At 35.6% G+C, this 22,808-nt stretch overlaps 1 long non-coding RNA gene across 2 annotated transcripts in view; it reads right to left on the bottom strand.

Annotated features, from left to right (window-relative positions):
• Positions 1-12,409: 12,409 nt before the first annotated feature.
• The window catches only part of LOC131553703 (uncharacterized), a 64,793-nt gene continuing 54,394 nt past the window's right edge, over positions 12,410-22,808 (bottom strand). The window contains exons 2-5 of one of the 2 annotated variants that reach the window (XR_009274235.1): positions 13,419-13,488; positions 13,253-13,310; positions 13,101-13,157; positions 12,410-12,532 (exon numbers count right to left, since the gene is read on the bottom strand). This is a non-coding gene — a long non-coding RNA (uncharacterized LOC131553703). Of the gene's footprint in view, positions 12,533-13,100; positions 13,158-13,252; positions 13,311-13,418; positions 14,188-22,808 lie in introns of those variants that run through there. The other variant, XR_009274236.1, reaches the window with a different exon arrangement.

The following is a 22,808-nucleotide window of genomic DNA, read 5'->3' as shown; positions in this document are numbered from 1 at the left end:
CACTCTGCCATATAGCCTGAGAATACGGTTTGACAGAGGAGGGACATGGACATATTGACTTCCCCAGCGCCTACAAAATGAACCTGTTCTCAGCATCTTTTGGAATACAAATTGATCACACCATAATACATTAAAAATGGCAGAGGCATCAATTGGGTATTAGATGTGAGAAATCAATGTTCTAACAGAAATGAGAGGTACAAGCAGAAGGTGACGATGCGTATGATAATTATATGTCAAGAACAGCCTAGAAAGTGATGAGATGAGAGGAGGCATTGACTGCTAATTGCAGCTCCCATCCTCTCCAACGACTCTGATTGGTTCTTATTGTAGACTCAGTGATGATTAACGTGCATTACCTAGAATAGGGACTGTATAGTTCAGTAAAAAGTTAGACAAGTTTGTCATTTCATAATCAATGTCTTTTTCAGGAAAATGAACCATGACAAAATTTTGTAAAACTGTCAGAAAAATGTGCAAAAGTTGTATGTTTAAGGGTCACCTGCCAACTTTGTACCTTACCTAAAAAATGCATTTTAGAACCTCAGAGTAGTTATATGTCCCCTTAAGGTACTATTTATGAACATATTAGGGGTAAATAGGTACACTGTAAAAACGATCAGTTGACTTTACTTAATAATACTTAAAAAACGGGTTTCCTCAATTTTTTTAAGTAAAGGAAATTCATGCAAAATGAAAAGACAAAAGTTAAGTGAACTTGACAATTCTGAGTTACATTAATAAATAAACAAAAGAAAATGTGTTGTGGTCACTCTTTATTTTAAGTTGGACTAATTTAAATTCATTCAATTGTGACTACTTAAAAGTGTGAATCTACTTAACTTAAAACTAACAAGTTAATCTGAGTTCTGTCTACTTGATTAAATTGAGGAAACCCGTTGACTTGAGAAAATTAAGTAACCACAACTTATTGTATTTGTGTAATTACAATTCACTTGAGACTGATTTCACGTAATCTTATTTTACTGATTTCTTTCACATTGAAGGCTACAATTCTCAAAAATACAAAATTGTTCAAAACAGACAGCACAATCATTTCTATGAAGAATTGTCAAAAGCAAGTCAACTCACCCTTATTTTTATATAGCACTTCATACAATACAGATGGTGTCAAAGCAGCTTTATATTGTTAAACAGGAAAATATTGAGTGTCAATAACGCAAACAAAATTCAGTTATGCAGTAAAGCAGCTCTAAAAAGAGGACAAAAGTAAACAGTCAATATTTCAGTTAAAGTCAGTTCATCGTTGATTCAGTGATGTCATCATCCAGCTCAGTTCAGTTCCCTTCAAAGTCGTTAATATTCCCAAAATTAAGTGTCCTCAAATAAGCAAGCCAAAGGTGACAGAAACAGAGAAAAAACCTTGGTAGAAAGCAGGCTCAGTCGGGGAGCCAGTTCTCCTCTGGCCAGACGAACCAACGAGGTGTTTTTCATCATGGTCTTTGCTGAGGTTTTGTGCCGATGGCCGTATAGTTGATGAGGCCTTCACTGATCTGTCTTTGGGGCTCATATAGTTGACATGGTCTCTGCTGACATTCAGGGCTGTAGAGTTGTCTCCACCATCTGATCTGGATACGGACTGGGTCCGGGTGGCTACAGTGACCTCGGAATAAGAATGAAACAGACTAATATTAGCATAGATGCCATACTTCTTACGATGTAACAAGTGCATCAGGTGTTATTGACATTGTTATTGTTAGCGAACACCTTCAGAATGAGACGTCGCCTTTTTGGGACTAATTTAACAGACACTTCCTTTTCTTTACATATTGCAAGACTGTCAAAGTAAATAACTCACCACAATTCGACCACACAAAAGAAGAATGCATAATCCATTAAATAGTCCCGCGCTGACACTTCTGCTTAAGCGTGTTCTTAGCATATGCCTGAAATGATATGAGAGCCATTAACACAAAATGGTTAACTAGGAATGTACCATGTCTCATTTAGACATCATTTATACTGCTTGACAAAATGAACACTCTTAGGCTGCATTCAATTAAAACTCATGCAAATCAACTTACAGACACAGTGTGTTTGTATAAAAATCAAGAAAACAAAGAAACTTTACTTATCATACGGTGGATCACAATTAACAAATAAACAATTTAGTTTAGTTGGGTCCATAAAGAACACTACCAGTGAAAAGTTTTTGAACAGTAAGGTCTGTTTTTAAAAAAAAAACGTTTTTAAAGAAGTCTCTTCTGCTCACCAAATATTTCAAAATATTTAAATATGTTTATATATTTTTAAATATATATTTAAAAATGTTACTATTTTTGTTGTACTTAGGATCAAATAAATACAGGCTTGATGAGCAGAAGAGACCAGTTAGAGCTGAATAGGGGGGAAACAATTCTAATTCATTTTTATTTCAACTGCAATCAACCAATTAAAATTCTGGTACATTCAAAGATGGTACATTCATTATTCATGCAATAGTCAAGTGTTCACTTACCTGAATAATATCTGCATGCACAATAATGAAAAGTGACTTTACACACATATATGAGTTATTTATGTGCACCCTACAGTGATATTGACCCAACTGTTAATTTGTGGTGTGGCGATCTCAAAACTCAGTTTAGAATAAATAATCAAATTGAAATTTTCTTCTAAAATATTTTTTATCAGGCTCTTATGTTTATGTTCAGTTCTTTCACTGTAATAGCAATAAAAAGGACCTATATTTGCCTGATAAAAATTATAATTGTTTAAAAGAAACTTTCAAATGGACAGATTTTGACATTTGTGATTAAATGATGAGACATTTAATTTTTGTGTGAACTATGCCTTTAAATGTTGCCCTGTGCCCTGTGACTGCTTATTTATTGCAAGGGCTTAAATATGGAATTTAATCTAACTTTGCTCTTTGTGTTTTACAGGAAGCTTGAAAAAATTCTCTTACAAACCAAATTACCAGAAAAGAGGCAGAAAAGTCAGTGTCAAAGTGGTTAATCGTTGACGGGAGGAAACCGTTCTGCGAGGTCACGAAGTGGAGAGCGAGATAGGTAAGTCTTAAGATATTCTTGATTTTTAAATGGAAATTCAATCTTTAAAAAGACAAGAATAATCTGTTTTAACTGAAAAAGTGTCACAGTGGTTGATTAATTGTGTGAGTGAGGAGTGAGGAGCTGCACTGTTGGTTTGTTTGTTTGTTTGTGAAATGTATTTTATAGTTTTCAGATATGCATATACAAATGATACAAGTTATGCCAAAAAATGTTTGTCAGGAGCTTCACTTTAACTTTTTTAAGATACTTATGTTTTGTAAAGTTGTAAATATAAAAGTTGTAATGGTCATGTTCAAATTATTCCAACGAAACCTTGCTTAAAGCATTCAGAATAAAAGTTATGAAGTTTTTACAAGAAATACAGTTTTTCAGGAGCTTAAAATGAACCTTTTTAGATACTTGTGTTTTATAAAGTTGTAAATGTACAAGTTATGATAGTCATGTTTAAATTATTCCAAGTAAACTTTGCTTAAAAGCATGAACTACTGGTTTCTGTTTATTGAATACCTTTAGCATTTTAGTGGATTTAATGTAATGTTTGTGTTTAGGGGTTTACTGTAAAATAAGGTAACCCAAGCAGACAAATATATTAGCCCATGTGAATACCTGATGTTGTGGTAGAGGTATTGCCCCAATTGCAGGCTGTTGGACTCCTAAAGGTACAATTTTCACTCATTTTTCAGAGTATACAAGAACTTATATTGACATATAAACCCTTACAGGCTCACACAATGATAATTACAAAATCCTAAAAAGTGGAACGACCTGACTATTTATTTTCAAATCTGCACTGATTCTGATCTTATGAAGACAGTGACTTACCATTTTACCTATGAAAAGGAATGTTATTTGTCATGATGTTGATAGCTGAACCTCATCTACATTCAGAACTGGTCTTCATTACTGGGAGCTGTCCTAAATTGAACACTTGATGTGGATAGTAGTGTGTCATTTCAGATTTCAAAGAGTTCTCACAATCGATGGAGGTCACAAGGTCACAGTATTGTTGAATGCAAGTTGGTGTTCCTACAGCTGGATGCCCTAAGGCCTGTTTCACATATCCTGTGTCTGTGGTGGGTGAGCGTAACTGAAACAGTATATTGTGCTTTCTGCTGGAAAACAGAATAAATCAAGTGATTTCTAAGTTGAATATTTTCTTAAACAGTACCCATAACTGTAGGATGTCCCAGGTTAGAGATCATGGATCTCTATTGAGCGCCTTTGTAAAGCTTGCATTGGTGCAAAAGTCGACAGCGGCTTGTTACCCAACAGCCCATGTGGCAGAGTACAGATACGGAGGAGAGCTGAGGGTGCCATATGGGACTGGACTGCGGAGGAGGACCGCAAGGGCTGAGGGTGCCATTTGGGACACGGCCTGAGAGCTGTTTTCATGCCCTTCAACTTCTGTTTACCAGGATATGTAAGAGAATAAACTCTTGCTCTCCTGGAACGCCAGCACTAAATAAACACATGAATTTAATTTCCCATGCATTCCTTACCCAAATAAGTTTATCGGACTTCCCAGCTGAGACAAAGTAACAATGATGTTTTAATGAAAAGAAGTCGGTGAGACATTTCTTTTTAAACAGAAGTGCTACTGATGTTAATGCACAGTGCCAATGATGATGACAGATTTGCTTGGAGCACTTAGCACTGGGATTTAAAAACATACTTTAAATAGATTTTTATTAGAGACGATCAACAGCCTAATAGAAAGTTCATAATCAAACTTAATATTCTACCTGGAATATTAGCTACAGCTTGTGTGATTGCTTTTATGTGTCATTTCCTTTGCTGTTGCATACATCCAAAGCCCATCTAACTGAGGCTTCTAATCACCGGGAATAAAGTATAGTCTTTCTTAAAAACATACAATTCCTTAAAAGTTTTTTTTTTTTTTTTCTCTTTAGACATTACAAAAGCACTGAAAAATCTGAAAACAGAAAACAGAGACATTGGTCAATGTGCAAGGAATGTATGATCTTGTGAAATTAAATTTAGATTTATCATCTACAAAATCATTTGAAAAACTTAAGCCTGAAGTCAAATGTCCAGACTGAATCTTATGACTCAATTACATCATAAGTAATAAAATGAAATATAAACGATTGCCTGCAAATGTTAACATTTCCTAGCAGCTATGGTCACGTTGCATGTGATTATCATACTTCAGCATCAGTTTAGCAGGGTCAGTGAACAGTCAAATTAGTCATATAACTTCTTTGATAAGATCAACTTCTTTGATCTGAAAATTTGCTAAATTTTGCGCAATGATGCCTATAAAATCATTGTAAGCTGAGCTGTTTGTACTATCCTGCGTTTTGTCCTAATGTGTCTTCCTTTCAGCTCTTCAGGAGCTTCTGAATGGAGTAGTAAAGTTTTCTTTCCCTCTTTCTCTCTTTCTGGCCTCATGCTGTAATAATGCTCCATCGCCTCTCTTTGAAGCTTCAGATGCTCAGCATGGAATTTCTTTATACTGAATAAAATACAGGGAATATATTTTTAAGATCAATTGCATAAGGATGGTCTTTACAGAGATACACTGTCACAATATCTTTAGGCCATGAAAGGATGTTTGTTTTATGCAAATTAATAAAAGGTTTTGCATGCAGTAATGATAACAAAATAAACAATTATTTCTGTATTTTAGTTGTGAGATAAAAACAATACAAATAAAATTGGTACAAGGGACACTCAGTATCTTCCTTCCATACAATGTAAATGTGTTGAGCATACAAACGAACATGTGCAAAATAAGATGTTCACTATCTAAGTGAGATGTATTCTATATGTGGAAGGCAGTGGCATCTTAGAGCTGAGCAGAAGAGAAGCTTTGAGAATTAACTTTGCTCCATACCTCAGTTCAGACATAACGAGAAAAGCACATTTTCATTGGCTGAATTGATTGCAATACTGTTGCTCGATGAGATCATTTTACTTTCAGTCAGTCGAAAGTCTATCAGAGATACAATTGGCATGCTTTAGGAGTGTATTTTTTTCTTTGTGCCCCTAAATGTTTCACAGCATTCCCTACTTTCAGAAATTTAGATCATCTGACCATAAGTAACCTTAATTAATCACTGCTGACAAAGTGGTATCATACTATGACTTTTATATTGCGCATCGTTATCCATTCATTGTAATAGCTGCACAGTTTGTAAAATGTATTAGGCTATTGTACTTATTCATTTTACTTTTTCCAATTGTCTATGTCATTTTTAGCCCCAAAGTATAAAAACTCATTTCGCTGTTTTATTGAAATGGCAACATTATGAAGTCAAACATTCTCTCAGAAATTATGGAAGTTACGAAAATTACTTCACCATAATAGTGGGTCATTTGGGTGAGAGGCAACACAATGCCTTTTACAGTCAGAGTTTCCAGCTATAATGCAATGTATAATATTAGTTGTGTATGTGTTGGAAGCAATGTAATGCAGAAAGGTTTATTTTAGATCCCTCTGTCTAATTCATAAAGGCTTGGTAAAGACCCCTCATTATCATCTCCATTCATGTTTCATAAGGCATCAGAGATAATGTAGAAACACATATAATTATCTCATCAGCACCTCTTGTGACTTGGTGGTAATGAAAGATTTTTGTTCCTAAATTAAAATGTGTGAATTATTTATTGGCAGGATAAATGATGGTGGAAAATCACTCACATTTGCAAGATGCATTGAATTTCATATAAAGTCAATTTATGTAAACCAGTAATACAACAAATTATATATTATCCATTATATAGGCCTATATATATTTTAATTATAAGGCCACCACTATCGAACTAGAGGTGCAGCATGATGTTATATTCACACATCTCTCTGTGACATATGGTAGGTAATGGTCAGTGCTATGACTTCTGCCATTTGGTCCTTGTTATATTAGATGGCTCACATTTTTTTCTCAAATGTGTGAGAAAAATGTGTGATTGTGAGTTGAATTTAATTAATTCATTTCCAAGTGTAAAAAAAAAGCAATGAAATACAAGCAGCAATCAAAGGTGCTGATTATTAAAGCACATATCCAAAAGAAGTTCAGATTTGTATTTGTAGTCACCAGACTCCAGTCGTTTTTCAGTGTTTGTTTTTTAATTCTAAAGTTCTGTAACAAATTTGAATGTAGTTCTGTTTTCTTCAGGAGTCTTCATTGATGTCTGATCTATCCTTTGAGGTGTGGGCTGAGAAAACAGCAATCCTGTATGAGTCTGGCCTTTCATCTTTCACTAACAAGGTTAGCCAAAACCACAAACACTCACGCTTTTCAGAACTGGTAAGTGGAAAAAGCCCACCACAGCTGCTCTGTTCTCCAGCGGACCAATCTCTTGCACCATGTCAGTCATTGTTAGCACCGTGAAGGATCCAAGGTTGCATCGCCTTCTATACATTTAGCACTGAACAATTACTCTCAATCTCACAATATCACACAATCTCCTCTGGTTTGTCATGTTCAATGGCCAGGCCACATCGAGGGACAATGCCTTATTGCTCACTGCATAACTGGTAAATCCAATTTCAAAAAAAGCACTTCTGTCTTTTGCCAAAGAATAAACAAATTTTAATATTTAAATTATAAAAATAATTTTTTTATTAATTGTGTATAATTTTGGCTCCACCCAGACTCATTAGAAAACAGCAAAAACTTACTTTATACTTATACATAAATTTCACTGCACTTTCCAGCTGAAATGAACACTAGAGGAAGTAAAATACCATTAAAAAATAGTTCTTGTATTAATTATTTAAAACTTATTTTCACATTGCTCATTGCAAAATACTATGTCATGACCTCAAAACATTCTTACCATAGTGCATGATTGTAAACTAATACATTTTGATGTTTGCATCACATAAGCAGCTTCGGCTTCTCTGACAAAGTAAACTTGCTTGGTAGCTCACCTGGTACAGCACTGAATTAACATTTTACGGGTACGAGTCCTGTGAAACACAAATCACAATACTCCACAAAAGAGCTCAAACAGCATTTTGCTTCAGCAAATGTATTTTTCTCTCACATTTGCTTTTGCACACATTATTGGTGTAGGGTTAATATGTAAATAATTTAATTTAGCTCAAAGGGAATCATTTAGATTTTATAGGGAATTTGAACAGAATTTGAACGGCGATTCACTGAACGAGCCGTATAACATTAATTCTGCACTGGATATTAAAATGCTAAATATAGTGACAACACTATTAATAAGCACAGTAACAAGATCGGCAGATTAAGACATTAACTTGTAAGCACAGAACACAAGATACTTCTCTTTTCAATATAAATAAGACTTTATTTATATAAACCTAAGACATAAACTAATCTAACACATGAACACACTCATTCACACATTCACAAGTTGCGGGAAGAGAGAAAGTGAGGACAGGATGAGTTTAAGAGAAAGAAAATGTGATATCCCAAGTTTACAGCAATATGGGCTATTGTATAGACCTGAACAACCATCAATCACTTATTTAACCTTCGCATTGAGTTTCTCAATGAGGCTAAAATTTATATTAAATGCACCAGCTCAGTTAGAATCTGGAGGTTACTTGCGTTGCGTCTGTGTTAAGGGATTCTTTTTGTCGTCGTCGTCGTTGCAGGAAAAGGGGTTTCCCAAGTTGCCAATTGGCTGGAAGTTCAGTAGTCATTGATGTGATGTCTTGGGCGTTGGCTGGAGATGCGGAGTTGGTCTGGTTGAAGTTTTGAGGTGGTCACAGGCCCGAGTTGAACTCGGAGACAAGGCGTGGCGGCAAAACTTAAACTGAGAGCACGAAACTCTCAACGGAAAAGAAACTAAAAGAAAAGAAAAAAAGGATATAACTAGGTGGTTTTTCTTTTCATCGTGGTGTTAAATAGCAACTGGCCTGTAGGCCAGAGCACGCTCAAAGAGCGCTAGAAAGCAGCGTCAAAACGTGGTGGCAAAAAGAAGGAGAGAGAAGGGAAGAGAGAAGGGGATTTGATGGTGTCCTGAGTTTTTAAACTTGGCTTATGGACACATCCCATCTGGTGTCTTGACCAATTAGATAGGCTATTATCTTAGCTAGGGTTGTTCCTTCCATCATAAATCAGCATGTTATCAGTCACATGGTCCGAATTTTACACACTCTTACAAAGTATACTTTTGGATGTGATTTCTATAACCAGAATATGATACATTTGACAAAGAAACAATTGGAAGAAACATTTCAAGCTAGAATTGTCAAACTCATACATACCAAACACGAATAAACCTTAAAGTCATTCAATAGTTATTAAAAAGACATACATAATATGTGCTTACAGCATGATAGTCTAATGTGTGGGTTACTTACATAATATGGGGTTATGCATAGAAATGTCCATAAAAAAGGATGATTTTATGTGCATATGAAAAAGAAAATCTCTGTGTAGTTCTGTGGAGACCAAAAGACATGTTCTTTGGACAAAGGAATTTCAGTCTGTTTCTTTGTCTTCTATGTGTGGGGGAAAGTCAATCTAAAGAAGCTTGTGATTTCTCTCGTGGAACACATGTGATGGCCATCTTTTTGACCATTAATCTTGATTATTTGCCCCAAATTTGACAATCTCCTTCCTGCGTTGGACTTATCAATAAGTGTTCTTTTTGTTTTAATGTTGCAAGCTGTTCTGGAAGAGGCTTGTTGGTTAGGCTTCCTTCAGAGGTTGGAGCTAGGAATCTGATTTATGACGTCCTGTTGCGGCCTTGGGGCCCCTCTGGAATTTCGGCTCCTCATGTTTCTATGTTCTGATCGAATCTTAAATTTGTCTGACTCGTTCTGATCCTACATTGGTTACATTTAATGTAGGGTTTAGTGTAAGGTGTACATTTATTTTAAATGCAATAGAGCATAAAACTTTAAGTGACACTCACCAGACATTTCATTTCCGAAATGCTGTGATATACACATTAACCAAAATAACACAATGTTGCCTCAGTCACGTTTATCTGTTTCAGGGACAATTGAACACACTATTTAGCACCAGTTACTGGACATATCACTTTGAAACTACCGTGAAACCTGCCACAAACAATGCAACAAATGCACATTTTTATTTCAGGTTTCGCAGAAATATGACAAATGTGATTAATTTCATGTTCTAAATGATTATAATACTTTCTGCTGGGTTTGTGTTCAGAAAATCTGGAAGCCCTTTACAGTGGGTTTACTCCCCAGTTTCATGCTTCATGTCTGCCAGCAAGAGGTGGCTTAATTTATTATTCTCACACCTGTCTCTCATTTGCCACATTAGTCATAACTATGCAACAGGGCTAATTGGTATTCATGAATGTGCTTGCTGGAAGTTATTCATTATTGGGATACATTAACATGAATCAAAAAAGTAAATGAACAAAAGGACATGGAAATAAGGGATAAATGGGACCTTTGGTCAGGAGCTTTATATGGTGTGTGTCCTTGTCTATTAACAGCTCTGACCTTTTTCTCTATCTGTTTGGATTTTATGGATTTATGAAAGTGGATGTGAAAGAGGTGCTGTTATCTGTACTTTGGTTTCGTCTATGTGTCTGAGTATAGAGAACAGCACATTTCGTTTGGAGAACAGAGAAATAAGATGATAAATTATCTTCTGTGACTCAGGTCTAAATTTGACTGATAAATCTCAACAGTGCAGGGTTTTTTTTTCCATGTTTCCAGTGCAGGAAACATGAAATAATCTTCATTATAACTGATCAGATTACCACGATACCTTACAATAACAGACTGTATTCCTGCTATTCGGTTTAAAGGTGAAGTCTGACTCAGCAACTGATTGTACAATAATGTTCCCTGAGTATTACAGTCATGTTTTTTTTTTTTTTTTTTTTGTCTCAGAGGGAACACTGCTTTGGCTATCAATATGATGTTTTGAATAGAGGCTTCATTGACACGAAACAGTATATTTAGTTGGCATGAAACTTCCTTAAGTTCTGCTTCCTTTACTAGACAGAATAGGGAACAAGGATGGGATGATAACCAAACCTCTCTCTGCTCATAAACTCTCACACGCACATAAACAAATACAAACAAAAATGTACCACATTTTCCTTAAAATTGCTCCACAGGGGCAAGCACACAGCAAAAATATGTTGGGAGATTTGTCACCATGGGTGTTAAAATTATCACTTTCCGGGTGAACAGACAGGTCCATCTTTGCTAGTGTTAAAACAACACTGACGAAAGTGTTTATTATGCAAACACTGTGTTAGTGTTTAATTTTAGTCACTCAGGGTGTTAAGAAATTATTACTCGCAAGTACACACATTTAACACTTTATGGTGATTAATCCTATACACCCAGTGTATTTATTTAATGTTGATTTAATGTAAATATTGTAAATACTTATTTTAAAATGTTAATGCAAATTAAAACATATACCTACACTGCAAATTTTAAAGAATGAATTTAACTCCCTCAACTGGTGAACATTGCACCAATGTTCAGGTAAAATTATAAAAAAATAAACCCACAAAACAATACATGTTTACAATTATACATTTTTAATTGAAACATTGTAAATCTTTTTCCCTACAGCAAAATATTTTCACATTCAGTGTTTTCAATGCATGTAAATTAACAATTAATTACAACAATTAAAACATCATAAATGTCAAAGCAAATCAGTGCAAAGGCAAAATCCATATTCTTATTTGGTCCATATGTACACTTAATGTCATAAGGTTTATAATGCTTACATTTATCAGCTTAAACAACAGCATCCCATTCATTAGCATCCAGGCAGAATGCATGTTAATGCTCACTGAACAAAGTCTCTGCTGATGGTGTTTGGACCTCCTTGTAAAGAGTAGTTTTCAGCAAGACGAGATGTGTTTCTCCGCAGTTTTCAGCCAAGCAAGATACCCACTCCCACTTGCAGCATCACAAAAGTGCTCCTGTAAAATAGCAGAAAAAAACTAAACAAAAAGGATTATTTCACATCCATTTATCAGGTGAAATGTCAGGGAGAAGTATCAATTACAATATAAGAATAGTTAACCCAAAACTGAAAATTCTGTCATTTATTTATACTCATGTGGTTCCACACCTGTAGGACCTTCTGTCTTCTGAGGAACACAAAAAATATATATTTTGAATAATCTACAGAAGAAATACATTTTAATGTCATACATGGCATCTGTGAAAAGGCATGAGTATAAGTAAACATTTACTGTTCACTTACGGTTGGACTCCTCCTACCAAAATGAATGCACATAAATCGGACAGCACATAAATAAATGACAATGCAAGCATACCAAAAACTTACATGTGATGCATTTTTTAAGAAACATTTTTAGAAGGAGATCAGACTCTTTATTATTATTGTTTAATAATCAAAAAATTAAGCATGACAATCAATAATCTTAAAATATGCAATTGTGGCTTACCCATATGTCTCTGGTATGTGTCCTAACAAAGCTCTTCTCATCCCACTTAATGTATTGGTAGCTTCATACTCTTCAAGCACATCATCTCCTTTCGATTTTTCTGTTAAGCCAGCATGAACCATCTGTAACAATATTAAAGACTTAAAATTGTAATTCCAAACCCATACGATTCACATTTGCTCAAAACACATTCATGCTTTAAAAAAAAAAAGATAATGAAGTGTCTAAAGTAGTTTATGCGACTCATGTGCCATATTCCAAGACTTTTGATGGCAAAATCAATTCAACTGATGAACAGTTTAACTCACTCAGTATATAGAGTTAAAGTATATTTAAAAGAGTTATTTTCAAATTAATTCAATGAAAACAGCACTCAAATGCAATACAGTGACACATCAACATCATGAAAACTCACAATTCATGCTTTATGAAATCACAAAATTTGGTCACGAGACACACAAGAACCAATGACTGATATTGCCATTCAGATTTGGTAAAAAAAAAAAAACATATTATAAATGATGTAAAACACTTATGGTGTTTCCATGATAAAAGGGACCTCTGTGTCTGCACTGCATATAAATTCAAATGCATCTGTGAGAAACGTTTAGGTGAGCACATCATATAAATATTGTCATTAAGTAATATTATTTTATAAAATACATATCGTAAATAAATTAAAATACTTACTTTGTGTTTTCCCTGAGAAAACGATGCTCCGCATCGTGAGTGAAAGAAAACGTCTCTCTGAGAAAGGTTTAGAGCGCACAACACATAAATATCGCTATTAATCAATATGTGATGTTATAAAATACAAATTTTAAATGACACACTTAACTTACTTCTTATGTTTCCCTTGTTAAAAGACTTCCGCCTCAGTGCATAGCCATTCAAATGCATCTGTGAGAAACGTTTAGGCTCGTTTTAGGCATGCACAGCATATAAATATCGTCATAAAGTAATATTATTTTATAAAATACAAAATGTAAATGAGGTTAAAACACTTACTCTCGATGTTTTCCTTGATAAAACCAATTTCCCTGTCTTCTCCGCGTCATGAGTGAAGGGAAATATCTCTCTGTGAAAAAGTTTAGGAGTGCACATCACACAAATATCGCTATAAATCAATATGATGTTGTGAAATAGAGTGGGGGAACTATGATGTCACTTTGTAGGCGAAAACCCGGAAGCGAGTGCATTTTAGCGCTTCCGGTTCCATCGTCCCAGAGTCAATGGGTTTTTTGAACGGGATTTTGGTTAAATCCCTTAAATAAGGTCCGTGGTTCACACAGGCTCAAGATACTTTCACGTTTTATTCTACGACATAAAACACACCAGTTACACCCCACTCATGATTTTTTAAAACTGTTATGTTTCTTTAAAAAGACGGTTGCTAACAAGTTGCTAAATGGGACTACAGGCGCTGTCGGAGACATTAAACGTCATCACGCCGAACAGTTTATCAATTTACAGTATTTTCCAGTTGTAGTATAATTTGTAATACAATTAATTTTAGAATAACCAATGAATAGTTTCCCGCATTTTATATTTTTGTTCGACAATGTTTTTTTTGCTTTGCCCCGAAATGCAACAAGTCTTCGGATGGAAGATGCTTGAGTTTATCGCTTTCCTACTGATGCGAAGACTCTGGGTTCGGACCATAAGGTAAACTCATATTACGATTAATCCATGTAAACACCACATTTACCGGCTTTACGTGGTTAAAGTGAAACTTTAATGATGCATAGTGCTTAAAGCCACGTTAAAATTAAATGTTTAAGGAAACATGAAGCTGTTAGAAAGCATGAGGATTTCCTAGAAGCAAGGATAAAACAACATTTTGTGTTTCCACCCTAACAAAACGAGAGCTGAAATGTGGTACGTTGTTCACTAAATTAAGTTTAATCTTACCATATACAAAAAGTCACTCACTCTGCTGTTATTTAAAAGATTAAATACGCAGGGATACGTTTTTAATTAAAATATTCATATTAATCAAGGATTTATTCACTTTTAATGCACCTCATTTCGAAATGTACAGAAATACGTGCCTTAAATGTCCTTTAGTTAAGATTATTTCATTTATTCACTATACTATTTATTACTACTGTCTCATTTCAGTTTTAGTTTGGCTCTAGTTTTGTATTTATTCCAGTTTATATGAAAAGGTTCATGTAGCTTGGATTAACATTAATATACAGAGTAAATCCTTTTCACTGAACGTTAAAAATAAGTTTGAAACAGTTGTCGGGAGCGCGCTGGTGGTGACGCTGAAGGCGAGCGACTGTGGTGCTGTAGTTCGGTTAAAGCCTATGGAAAAACCCCATTGGCTTTTTGTCGAGGAACCAGTTTCATGCTAACAGCCGATCCGCATACAGAGTGACTTCATAGTTCCCCCACTCTATACATATGATAAATTAGATAAAACACTTAATTTTCGGCGTTTCCCTTTTAAAAAGAAACGTCCTCGTCTGGTCTGCCTCTCGAGTGGAAGAAAATGTCTTTTTAAAAAAGGTTTAGGCGCACACACCTCATAAATATCGCTATACAACGATATGATATTACAAAACACATATTGTGAGTAAGATTACACACTTTATTTCGCTGTTTTCTGTCCTCATATGCTCCGCATCGCGAGTCTAAGAAAATGGCGTCTGTGAAAAATATTCCAGATGGGTCAGGCGCGCACACGAGCAAATGTCCCGGATGTGACTAATAACACTCAACAAGAGTGTTACCTGCTAGAGGGTGCTGTTTACACTAGCTAGTGTTAATCCTCTAAAGTTCAACACCACAACTTCAACACTTTACTCTAAAAGTCCTTAACACTAGGATTTCAACACTGGAGATTAGATGGATTTCCTTGTATCACAGCATCTTTGATTATAGACTAAACTCCAAACAACTCAGCATGAGGAGCACGGCAGGCACCAGTAGCCTACATTTTTCTAAACATGCCTGCTGCTGTCCAACTGAAAGGCTGCATAACTTTTACTGAAGTCACCTACAGTCAGAACGAATTCCAGACCGTTTTGCAACTGTGTATTTTTTGACTTTCTCTTCGAGTCAATTTCCGTTCCTCTTTTTGAAAACTTGCTGATATGCCACAATGTTCTTCGAGCACAACCACAGCATATCAGCATGCAATGGTGTTGCGTGACATGAAATGTTGCTCTAGATACAATGGAAGGATCGTTAATAAACAGCATGATAAGTATGCCCTGGCCTCGTGGCTTGGTGTCCCAGTGCGGACCTTATGGGAGATTGTGTCGAATGGAAAAGAGTCTGACTAGAGCACACCTCTCCAGCACCATGTGCCTCTGCTGGAATGCATTCCCAGACTCTAGATAAAGTATCATATGACTGCAGAAGGTGACTGTCATAAATCAAACTAGACTGGTGCGTGGGACATACTGTACACACATTTACACACAAAAGCATGTGGGTGCTTCTTCAACTATAGCATTTGTGGCCCCACAGATTGAAAATAATCACACTTTAATCACTCTAACAATGTTCAACAGTGTACACTTCTGTTTAAAAGTTTGGAATAAGATATTTATTTATTTACATCCATACTTACAGGAATTAATACTTTTCTTCAGAAAGGACACATTAAATTTACCAAAAGAGACAGAAAAATAAATAATGATAATGTTACAAAAGATGTCTATTTCGAATAAAAGCTGTTCTTTTGAAATTTCTAATCATCAAATGTTTCTTGAGCATAAAATCAACATACAGGTGCTGGTCATATACAGGTGCTGGTCATATAATTAGAATATCATCAAAAAGTTGATTTATTTCACTAATTCCATTCAAAAAGTGAAACTCGTATATTATATTAATTCATTACACACAGACTGATATATTTCAAATGTTTATTTCTTTTAATTTTGATGATTAGAGCTTACAGCTCATGAAAGTCAAAAATCAGTATCTCAAAATATTAGAATATTACTTAAGACCAATACAAAGAAAGGATTTTTAGAAATCTTGGCCAACTGAAAAGTATGAAAATGAAAAGTATGAGCATGTACAGCACTCAATACTTAGTTGGGACTCCTTTTGCCTGAATTACTGCAGCAATGCGGCGTGGCATGGAGTCGATCAGTCTGTGGCACTGTTCAGGTGTTATGAGAGCCCAGGTTGCTCTGATAGTGGCCTTCAGCTCATCTGCATTGTTGGGTCTGGTGTCTCTCATCTTCCTCTTGACAATACCCCACAGACTCTCTATGGGGTTCAGGTCAGGCGAGTTTGCTGGCCAATCAAGCACAGTAACACTATGGTCATTGAACCAGCTTTTGGCACCTTTGGCAGTGTGGGCAGGTGCCAAGTCCTGCTGGAAAATGAAATCAGCATCTCCATAAAGCTTGTCAACAGAAGGAAGCATGAAGTGCTCTAAAATCTCCTGGTAGATGGCTGCGTTGACTGTGGACTTCAGAAAACACAGTGGACCAACACCAGCAGATGACATGGCAGCCCAAATCATCACAGACTGTGGAAACTTCACACTGGACTTCAAGCAACATGGATTCTGTGCCTCTCCACTCTTCCTTCAGACTCTGGGACCTTGATTTCCAAATGAAATGTAAAATTTACTTTCATCTGAAAAGAGGACTTTGGACCACTGAGCAACAGTCCAGTTCTTTTCTCCACAGCCCAGGTAAGATGCTTCTGACGTTGTCTCTGGTTCAGAAGTGGCTTGGTAGCCCTTTTCCTGAAGACATCTGAGCGTGGTGACTCTTGATGCACTGACTCCAGCTTCAGTTCTCTCCTTGTGAAGCTCTCACAAGTGTTTGAATCGACTTTGCTTGACTGTATTCTCAAGCTTGCGGTCATCCCTGTTGCTTGTGCACCTTTTCCTACCCAAATTCTTCCTTCCAGTCAACTTTGCATTTAATATGCTTTGATACAGCACTCTGTAAACAGCCACACCTTTCAGTAATGACCTTCTGTGACTTACCCTCTTTGTGGAGGGTGTCAATGTTCGTCTTCTGGATCATTGCCATGTCAGCAGTCTTCCCCATTATTGTGGTTTCAAAGAACAAGAGATGCCCAGAATTTATACTGTAGGGATGGTCATTTATTCAAACTCAAATGTAAATATTCTAATATTTTGAGATACTTATTTTTGACTTTCATGAGCTGTAAGCTCTAATCATCAAAATTTATGTGAAAGAATTAGTGAAATAAATCAACTTTTTGATGATATTCTAATTATATGACCAGCACCTGTAATTAGAATATCATCAAAAAGTTGATTTATTTCACTAATTCCATTCAAAAAGTGAAACTTGTATATTATATTCATTCATTACACACAGATTGATATATTTCAAATGTTTATTTCTTTTAATTTTGATGATTAGAGCTTACAGCTCATGAAAGTCAAAAATCAGTATCTCAAAATATTAGAATATTTACATTTGAGTCCAGTGTGAAGTTTCCACAGTCTGTGATGATTTGGGCTGCCATGTCATCTGCTGGTGTTGGTCCACTGTGTTTTCTGATGTCCACAGTCAACGCAGCCGTCTACCAGGAAATTTTAGAGCACTTCATGCTTCCTTCTGTTGACAAGCTTTATGGAGATGCTGATTTCATTTTCCAGCAGGACTTGGCACCTGCCCACACTGCCAAAGGTACCAAAAGCTGGTTCAATGACCATAGTGTTACTGTGCTTGACTGGCCAGCAAACTCGCCTGACCTGAACCCCATAGAGAATCTATGGGTTATTGTCAAGAGGAAGATGAGAGACACCAGACCCAACAATGCAGATGAGCTGAAGGCCACTATCAGAGCAACCTGGGCTCTCATAACACCTGAGCAGTGCCACAGACTGATCGACTCCATGCCACGCCGCATTGCTGCAGTAATTCAGGCAAAAGGAGCCCCAACTAAGTATTGAGTGCTGTACATGCTCATACTTTTCATTTTCATACTTTTCAGTTGGCCAAGATTTCTAAAAATCCTTTCTTTGTATTGGTCTTAAGTAATATTCTAATATTTTGAGATACTGATTTTTGACTTTCATGAGCTGTAAGCTCTAATCATCAAAATTAAAAGAAATAAACATTTGAAATATATCAGTCTGTGTGTAATGAATTAATATAATATACGAGTTTCACTTTTTGAATGGAATTAGTGAAATAAATCAACTTTTTGATGATATTCTAATTATATGACCAGCACCTGTATATGAAGGATTTCTGAAGGACCATGTGACACTGTAAACTGGAGTAATACCTGCTGAAAATTAGAAATAAATTACATTTTAAAATATAGAAAACAGTTATTTTAAATTATAATATAATATTACTGTTTTTAAAAGAGTTCTTACAAAAATGTTTAAAAATCTCAGAGAACTACTGCGTGTAATAATAATAACATTATTATTAATAATAATAATTATAATAAAAATCTTAATTAATATTATTTTATAATGGATTTCCATAATTTAAAATTGAATTTAAGATTCCTAGGACAGAAATAAAATATATCAAATATATAACTATGAGGCATTTTGAAATTAGCAATAGTAAATAATGAAGGCAAAAAATTGTGATACTTTGAATAAAAATCAACCCCTGGAACATTAAAATGCCAAAAGTTGAAGGGGAACACATATCCTGGATGACCCTATATGTAATTTTCCAAACACTCATGATATATCTTTTATTATTTAAGGGTATTTTAATATCCGATTAATGTTTTGTTGATTTGGCCAGACAAAGATAAATGTTTATGGCTGTTGTCAAGTCAACCATTCATCAGTTGCATTCATCTTTCTGCAGCACATGTCCATGTCTTTATTAAGTTTGAGATTAAGTCCACGGCAGTTCAATTCCAATCACGGTGCATTAGTCATCCATCTGTCCCCTTCAAACTCAACGGTCACCAATCCATTAACCATGCCAACAATTCCACTGTGTTGGCAATATAGCCTAGAATCACTTCAATGTCTGTCAATCCATCCATCCATCCATTCAACCAAGCCTGACCAAATTAGGGGGGACAAAATGTAAAAGTTTGAATGAATATCGACCACCATTCTGAACATTGGGGAGCCCTGTTTTTAACCAGCAATTTTCTCAATCAATGCACTCCATACGTCCTGTACCAAAGGAGCTCTGATTCATCTAACAAGGTCTCCTTTTCATCAGCTCTCCTTTGTTAAAAAAGAGGAGAAAGGGCTGTATTGCTCACATTGTACCAATACATATGGACCAGGATGTGTTTTCATTCATTAGGCTTCTCATAGGTCTTTACAAATGACATTAGTGAGGGCTTCTTACCTTGCCCATGCTGTGCTTGTGTAATGGTGCGCTTTGATTGGGTGCTGTTGAGATAACAGACAGCATTCCTGTAGATAATAGCAGGCCACAGAGGTAACAGACCACTTGTGCCAGCTGCCTGGGTTCTTCTGCTGATGATATCAGCTATGCTGCTGGGAAAAGGTTATTTCCATCTGCTTAAAGTACAGGAGCTGGGCCTGGCACTGCTGCGCTCTCTTTTTCACTCCCTCTTTCTCTTGCTCTCTCTGGAGGCACTGCCTGTTTTGTCAGATTGGATTCAGAGGAAAGAACAGGCCATATGGCTTTTACTATGCAAACAAACAAATGCCTCATTTATTTACTATTCATAAGAGGGATTGAGTGATCAACGAGGGTGACAAAAAGACAAAGAGCTCAGATAAATGAGCTTACAACTTCATATATAGGGAATAACTTTTTTTTTAAACATTTTATTAGTTTAATTTAATAAAGAAAATAAAAAGTTTAAGAAGCATTGAAGTGAAGCATTGATACAGTCATGGCCAAAAATATTGGCACCCTTGGTAAACATGATCAAAGAAGGTTGTGAAAATTAATCTTCATTGTTAATCCTTTTGATCTTTTATTAAAAAATCGAACCTTTCGTTGGATGAGAATTTAAAATGGGGGGAAATATCATTACTAAATAAATGTTTTTCTCTAATAAACATAGGCCACAATTAACGGCACCCTTTTATTCAATACTTTTGGAAACCTGCATTTGCCAGTTTAACAGCTCTAAATTGTCTCCTATAATGCCTGATGAGGTTAGAGAACACCTGACAAGAGATCAGAGACCATTCCTTCATCCAGAATCACTCCAGACCCTTTAGATTCAGCTCCATGTTGGTGCTTCTTCTCTTCAGTTCACTCATTTTCTACAGGGTTCAGGTCAGAGGACTGGATGGCCAGCAGAAGCTTGGTTTTGTGTTCAGTGACCCATTTTTGTGTTGTTTTTGAGGTTTGTGTTTGGATTATTGTACGGTTGGAAGATCCAAACATGGCCCGTTATAAGATTTCTAAAAGAGTCAGTCACTTATTGATTTTTTATCTGTTGGTATTTAATTGAATCCATGATGCCATGTGTCTAAACAAGATGTCCAGGACCTCCAGCAGGAATATAGGCCCACAACATCAAACATACAGCAGTATATTTCATTGTACACATGGGGTACTTTTTATCCCTGTGTTCACCAAACCCATCTTGAGTGTTTGCTGCTAAAAAGCTCATTTTTTAGTTTCATCTGACCATAGAAGCCAATGGTTTGGTCAGCTCCAAAAGTTTGGGGCTGGTCAGATTTTTTAAATGTTGCATTTATTTGATAGAAAATAAAGAAAAACAGAAATATTGTGATGACAATTTAAAATAACAGTTGTCTGTGGTAATATATTTTAAAATGTAATTTTATTCCTGTGATGTCAACACAAATGAATGAATGAATAAATAAATAAATAAAAATCCACATGATCATTCAGAAATCATATGCTGATTATTTATTGATTTATTTTTATTTTTTTGAAAACAGTTGAGTTGCTTAATATTTTTGTGGAACCTATGGAAGATATTTTGAATAGAAAGTTTATAAGAACAACACTTATTTAAAATAGAAATGTTTTGTAACATTTTTATTTTATGTGTCCTTGCTGAATAAGTGTATTAACTTCTTTAAAAAAATAAATAAATAAAAAACCTACCGATTGATATATACATGACAGTTGAACTTGAATCATATCAAGTTATAATTTGTTCCAATAACACTAGGAAAAATCTAAGTAACACTTCCATGTTGCTATATTTAGGCTATATTTAGAGCTATTAAATGGCACATTGAAAGAAAAAACATAACCATTAAAACACTAAGCTCATTATAACAAGACCTATCTGAGCACTATCAGTCTCCTGGCATGATGGATATGACATTTGTGATGTGACTTATAACATTAGCAGTTTAATTGTCCTCCCATCAAATGTTTGCCTCATAGATGTTTGTCGTGATGTCTGTCTATTTTAGTATCTGGAGCCACAGTGACTTGATTAACAAGGTCAACTGCTTCCAGAGGCATGAAGAGTACCTACCCTAACCGCTTCTGCATTCCCCCACACACGCACACACACACACAGCAGATCTCAGTGAAAAATGCCTTGGAATGCAGCACATGTATCTTCAGTAATGTCATGTATGGGATGATCTCATAAAGCTGTGACAGTCACATTGATCCAAACATGTTTCAGAATGAAACATACCAACATGAGGAAGTGCAACAAAAACTGACATGTAAACATCAATTTGATTTGGTCTGGGTTTGAGGAATTGATCTTTAGGACAGCACTAATAGTGATGGGGATTTTGGTGTGTTATGAGTGAATTACCGAATAATTCATTCAACCAATTAAATTAAATAAACAGGGTTAGTTGTACACAAACACAAGCAACTCTAAAAAAAAGTTGTTTGTCTAAAAATAATTAAACATGAATACATGGAAGTAAGTGACACCGATTCATTTGCTTCAAAGATTCATTCAGAAACACCATTATGGGAACTTCAGATTATGACTGAACTCTCTTCCTAGCACTGTATTTTAAATTGGACATCCAGTTAAGCATTTATCTTCATTAATGACAGTGTTGCTCTTCATTTGCTTGCCCTGAATGAAACTGCATGGAATGTGTTGTTTGTGCCAAAGTTGTTAAACAGGGCAGCTTCTTTCCAGCAACCATTTATCTGCAGCAATACTGTAAAACAGCATCTGCAGTAATAAAGTAAACAATAGGCATACACATCCTCCTTAGCTTGAATGAATGAAAAATATAGTCTTACTAACTCGAACACTTCAATATGGTGATGGTGAAGTTTTAGTCACTCCTACAGAAACACCAAGCCATTCAGGACAGCTCTATTTCTAAAATTGCACTTTATAATCTGGAAGGGATAACACAGGTTTACACACTGGACATATCACAATATCACCTTCTGAATGTGAACCATAAACATATACTCTGAAAAACTGTTCACATGTCACACTACCCATATTGTGTCCCATAATGTTCTGTGTACTGTCAAGCACTTTATTGTGCACACTATG

Source organism: Onychostoma macrolepis, chromosome 14 (assembly GCF_012432095.1).
Source record: "Onychostoma macrolepis isolate SWU-2019 chromosome 14, ASM1243209v1, whole genome shotgun sequence".
Lineage (NCBI taxonomy): Eukaryota > Metazoa > Chordata > Actinopteri > Cypriniformes > Cyprinidae > Onychostoma > Onychostoma macrolepis.
This window is presented reverse-complemented; position numbering and strand designations above follow the sequence as displayed.